Below are 6253 nucleotides of genomic sequence, written 5' to 3' on the forward strand. Positions count from 1 at the left end.
TAGGTTCCCACTTCTGACATACCATGTGAGTCTGACTCACCTCATTCATGCCATATGAGACTAGCTCAACACGACTCAACTCATTCCTTTCGTACCATGTGAGACTGACTTGGATGCTCCCCCACACTCCTCTGCCACGCCACGGGGTATCAGTAGTCGTAGGAACCAACATTCCTGCGCTACTCCCAGCGCGGCGTGTGCAGTCCATACATACACCTATTCATTCACCCTACTGCCATGCTTCGAGGTGACGATCTCGGTTGCCACCCGCTGCGCCATTACCTCTGCATGGGCAGACCATTCACACACTTCTTCGCGTTCGGCACTTTCGCTCTAACTTACCAATCATAAGTTAGTCATGCTTGTCGATTGTTGCTCGGCGCGCCAGATTCTCTGCAAGCTGCAGGCAATCTGAGTGGTTGCAGTCGAGACTGCGTTCCACTTCTCCACCGCTTGACACATCCTTTGGATAAGATTATCCGGAGTTGTGTCCCGGCCGCAAACGTCTAGCATTGCTCTTCTTTCGACGTCGAAACGAGGACATACAAACAGTATGTGCTCTGCAGTTTCGTCAACACCTGGGCAGTCAGGGCACACGGGGACCTCCGCGTGTCCAAACCTGTGGTGGTACTGTCGGAAACAGCCATGGCCTGACAGGAATTGTGTCAGATGGAAGTGAACCTCCCCATGGGGTCTCCCCACCCAGCTTGATATGTTAGGAATCAGCCGGTGGGTCCACCTACCTTTCGAGGAGTTATCCCACTCGCGCTGCCATCTGGCAAACCGAAGTCACCCTGGTACGCTCGCGGGCTCCTCTGGTGCCACGTAGGTCAAAACACTCCTCGTCCTCCCGGATGACCAGCCCGACTGGCATCATACTCGCTATCACGCAGGATGCGTCGCGAGATACCGTGCGGTAGGCCGAGACACCCTGAGACACATCAAGCGGTAGGTGCTCTCCAGTTTCCGCAGGTAACTGGTTACCCCCAGTGCTTTTGCCCAGGACGGGCCGCCGTATCTAAGAATAGATGCGGCAACGCTTGCCAGTAGCCTACGTCTACTGGCGCACACCTTGGAGCTGTTGGACATCATCCTCGATAATGCCGCCACAGCAGTCGAAGCCTTCTTGCACGCATATTCGACATGGCTACCGAAGGTAAGCTTGTCGTCTATGATGACCCCAAGAATCTTCAGACTCCGCTTTGAAGTGATCGCGACGTCTCCCACGTGTACAACTGCATGTTGTGCCGACTTACGGTTGCTGACGATAACCACCTCCGTCTTATGTTGAGCGAGCTCAAGGCCTCTCGCACTCATCCAGTCCGCCACAGTGCTGATCGCGTGTTCTGCGGTTAGCTCTACTTCGGGGATTGACTTCGTAGACCTCTAGGGTTACATCGTCAGCAAAGCCGACGATCTTCACACCAGGAGGGAACTTTAGCTTCAGAACCCCGTCATACATCAGGTTCCATAGTACCGGACCCAGGATTGACCCTTGCGGGACTCCTGCGGTAATAGGAACACTTTTCTGACCGGCATCGGTCTCGTATAGCAGCACACGGTTCTGGAAGTAGCATTCCAAGATCCGGTACAGTCCCACCGGCAGGCTGCCGGTGTAACGAGAGCGCGATGGCATCCCAGCTTGCGCTGTTGAATGCGTTCTACACATCAAGTGTCATTAACGCACAGTATCGAATATCGCGCTTTTCCGTTGGATCGCTACCTCTGCAGTCTTGAGGACTCAATTGATAGCGTCCACCGTGGACTTACCCTTCCGAAAACCAAACTGGTTACTCGACAGGCCATCCGTACCCTCTGCATACGGGGTGAGCCTGTTGAGGATGATCCTCTCGAGCAGTTTACCCGTCGTGTCGATCAGGCAAATTGGTCTGTACGCCGATGGGTCACCCGGAGGCTTCCCGGCCCTCGGCAGCAGTACCAACTTCTGCCTTTTCCATCTCTCAGGGAAACAACACTCATCCAGGCATCTCTGCATAGCTAGCCTGAACATGTTCGGGTTCGCTATGATCGCTGCCTTAAGTGCACTGTTTGGAACTCCATCGGGGCCTGGAGCTTTGTTCATCACAAGGGTGTTAGCCACTGCGAGTAACTCTTCGTTCGTCGCCGGAGCCACCATTTCGGCCACACTCCCAGCGCCTTGCAGCGCAGGAGGAGGCCAGGGACTTGTGGCTCGACGGGAACAGTACTTCGATAATCCTCGCCAACCGGTCCGGTGACCGTTCGGGGGTGAAGAGCCCCTTTGGTCTTGGCCATCACGATCCTATAGGCGTCACCCCACGGATTCGCATTGGCACCCTCGCACAGGTTGTCGAAGCACGCTCTCTTGCTGCTCTTGATGGCCTTGTTAAGGGCCAGTCTCGCAGCTTGAAACACTTCCCGGCGGACCGCTCTTTCCTCCTCGGTGCGGGTTTCGTTGCGTCCTACGTCTAGCCTTGAGGCAGGCTGATCGTAGGGCTGCAATTTCGGCACTCCACCAGTATACCGGGCGTCTGCCATTTCTTGGCAGGGCTTTCCTCGGCATAGTAGCGTCGCACGCGCGTGATAAGACAGCTATCAGCGCATCCCCGCTTAGACTGTCGGTGTTGGCCTCCAGTCCCAGGGCCGCGGTGAAAACTTCGCTGTCGAAGTGAGTGGTCTTCCACCCACGGACCTGACAGGGATCACCCGCCCTCGGACGCTGCACACCATAATTGATCTTGAAGCGAATTGCTAGGTGATCACTATGGGTGTAGCCCTCGTCTACCCTCCAGTCCAGGTCCGAGACCAGACTAGGGCTGACAAACGTTACATCTATCCATGACTCGACCCCATTCCTACGGAATGTGCTACTGGCTCCGTCATTGACAAGCACTGCGTCGAGTTTTGCAAGTGCCTCGAGTAACGCTTGATCCCTCTGATTGGTGCAGCGGCTGCCCATTCCACTGCCCAAGCATTAAAGTCTCCCGCTATAACGAACGGGCTCCGACCTTCTAGGTCGGCCGATAGCCTGTCGATCATCTGGTTGAACTGTTCCATTGGCCCCCTTGGTGGGGCGTAGCAGCTACAATAGAACACCTCATTGATCTTGGCTATCGCGACACCCTCCGCGGAGGAGTGTACAACCTCTTGAACGGGGTACCTGCCTGTTGTGCAAATTGTTGCCGACCCAGACCCGTCCGCCACCCAGTTGCCGTTGCCGGCAGGGACGTTGTACGGGTCGGACAGGAGGGCGACATCGATCCTCGACTCTGAGACCGCCTGCCACAGCAGCTGCTGGGCAGGTGCACAGTGATTCAGATTCAGCTGTGTTACTTGCACGGCTTTTTCCGATTGGCTTCTCCGAAGGGACACGCAGGCCCGCCCCTAGCCTGGTTCCGGGCCTGCTCCTTACTGGCGCAGATAAGGCACCCAGGTGCCTTGTCGCATTCCTGTGCTTTGTGTCCCTCCTCGCCGCAGCGACGACACATCTTGCTTCGGTCTGGGCCCTTGCAGTCATAAGCCTTGTGCCCGGACTCAAGGCACCGTTAGCACCTGTCCACTGAAGGTGGCTGGAGCACGCTTACTGGGCATACTGACCAGCCGATCTTCAGCTTCTTTTCTCGATGACCTTTGGCGTCAGCCACCGGTAGTCTGAGATAGGCTACCTGCGTACCAAAGAATCCCCTCTTAGACGTACAGAGGACCGCTCAACCTCTGTGCCGCACTGCTCTTTGACGGCAGAGACGATTAACGTTCTTCCGCGGTCGTGACCTCATCCAGCTGCTTACACTGGAGGGTCACTTCCGCACCCAACGACCTAACCTGAGCGCCGTCACCCAAGACCTCCTGGGCAAGCTTTTTGTAAGCCGCCCCGCTGGATTGCGCGTCACGCTTCAGTACCAAGATCATTTCACCGTTCTTGGTACGTCTAACGCTGCGCACGTCCTGGCCCAGGGCCGATAGGCTATCGGCCGCTCGCATCGATTTAAGGACATCGGCGTATTTGTCCTTGTCGGTTTTCACCAACAAGGCCTCGCCTCTGTCTCTCACTTTCTTCATTGGTCGAGGGTGTTCGACTTCCGCCCCTACTGACCAGTTGCCAAGGATTCGCATCCCCTTCGGCGGGTACCGATGGCTGGCTGGGGCCAGCTTGTGGCTCAAGCAACTTGTGCCTGTTCAGTGCCTTTCGCCTTCTTGGGCATACGCCCTTCAGGCTCCGGTGCACCATCCAGGCGACGCTTCGCCTTAATGGTAGCGCGTTTGGGTCGCTTCTTACTTGGCGTTTTCTTGCCCTCACTGGCCGTAAGGGCGGTCGCCTCTTTCGCCGCAGTAACACCGCTAGGGCAGGAGAGGGCCTTGGTCTGCGTACCTTTGGCTATCCTCTCTGCTTCCGCTACACGCCTGATGTAAGCGACCTGTTCTTGTCTTGCGACACGAACAGCTCGCCGGAGCACCAACAGGCTCTGCTTGAGCTCCTTGTTGGTGTTCTGCCTGCCGCTTACGAACTCGATGATCTCATCGAGTTGCTCGGCCACCACCCGTATCCCGGGTAGTGGCTCGTCAGGCGTGCAGGCAGGGCTACTCCCCACCACCGCTGGAGACTCTTCGGTGCTGCCAATAGCAGCAGCCGTCACTCCACTTGCCCCCTCTTTAATAGGGGACCTCGCTAGGCCCCTTTTGGCAAAGGGGTCCGTCACCTCCAACTCCAAAGATAGGTTTCGTTCAGTACTCATTTCTTATGGGTCCCCCTTGCGGCTGCCGCCGAATCCTACTGGAGTAGTCGCCTTTAGTGATCCCATGGTTATCTATGACTGCCTTGCGGCAAGCAGGAGGCCATGCAAGGGTTGACACTTGCGTGTTCAGAGCCAGATCAGCGCAAGTCAGGAAAGGGCATCTGAGCCTACCCCACCCAGTAGGCAAAACTGGATGGCAGGATTGGGCAGCGTGCTACAAGGCCCGCCACGGTTTTATGGGACGGAAGACAGCCTAGCCATTAGCCCACTCGCTGCCGTTTCGAGTCAGTGTCACCTGACCCTACTAAGAGAGTAGAATGTCAGACTGCCAGCCCTCACTTCACAATATAACAATATCCAAATACGAAACTAGTACACGCAACCAGTATGCCATAATCAGGGTCTTACTGATATCAACCCTGATGTGCCAGTGGCACTCTCTGGGCTTGTGCTTTTGAAGCGGCACACAGTCGCTTTGATAGAGTCTGATTACGGGCACTTGTGGTTTTTTGGGAGGGATTTTAGCAGAGCCTACTGCTAAATCCCACCACGCCCTAGGCAGTTCTCCCTGACTCACAGACAGCTGGGGAGGGGTCGTCAAGCCCTTGGACATGGTCCCTGCTGCCCCCGCCCTGCTGTTGGCCCTTTGCACCACCGGAGGTGTACAGGATCCATAAGGTAAAGGAGACATTGCAACAAATGTCCAACAAAATAATTTCCAATTTTAGACAAAAATCATTGCAATCTTCCATTGCAACGATTAGCTCCTTGTACCCTTAGCATAAATTAGGCTAAGTTTAGTTTAAGTTAAAAAAACATTGTAATTCGTACATGGTTCAATTTAACCAGAGGAAAAATCCTAACTGTCAGAGGCAATCGAAATGTATTATTAATAACTAGAAATGTAACAGCAAATAAGGATGATAGTGTTAAGAAAACACGGAACACTTACCCCACTGTCATAAGACGAGTTTAGCACAATTTAATTTAATTCCGCCACCCTTTAGTCGAGTCAAGTACGAGACACTGAAGACAAACTTACAGTTGAGGTCGAAATACGTATATGTAAAAGTATTACGAAGTGGTGGAATTAAATGGAATTGTGCTAAACTCGTCTTATGACAGTGAAAACATTCCACTAAAAAAGAGCTAAATAATTTTCTTGACGAAACACTTAGTCTAAGAGATGAATGCATGTATTAGATAATTAGCAAATAAAATTAGGTAAAAAAAAGAAAGAAAAAAAGTTCATTGCTCTTTAAACAATATCAAACTTTGAAGTCCTCTTGCTCCTCCATAAATTCCAATTCTTCGGAGCCCTTTCGCTCCGGTATCAATTTCCATTTCTTGGAGTCCTCTTGCTCCTTCAACAATTTCCAACTTTTGAAAATTATTAAAGGAGCAAGAGGACTCCAAGAGATAGAAGAGTTTGCTGAGAATTGTTGCGACGAATGGTCGAGACTAGAAATCTCGGTCGGGTCACGACAGTCACTTTTTCAGATTACGGCAGTGAAGTGATTCAGTTAACACTGACCAAACAA

This window comes from Armigeres subalbatus, chromosome 2, assembly GCF_024139115.2.
Source record: "Armigeres subalbatus isolate Guangzhou_Male chromosome 2, GZ_Asu_2, whole genome shotgun sequence".
Classification (NCBI taxonomy): domain Eukaryota; kingdom Metazoa; phylum Arthropoda; class Insecta; order Diptera; family Culicidae; genus Armigeres; species Armigeres subalbatus.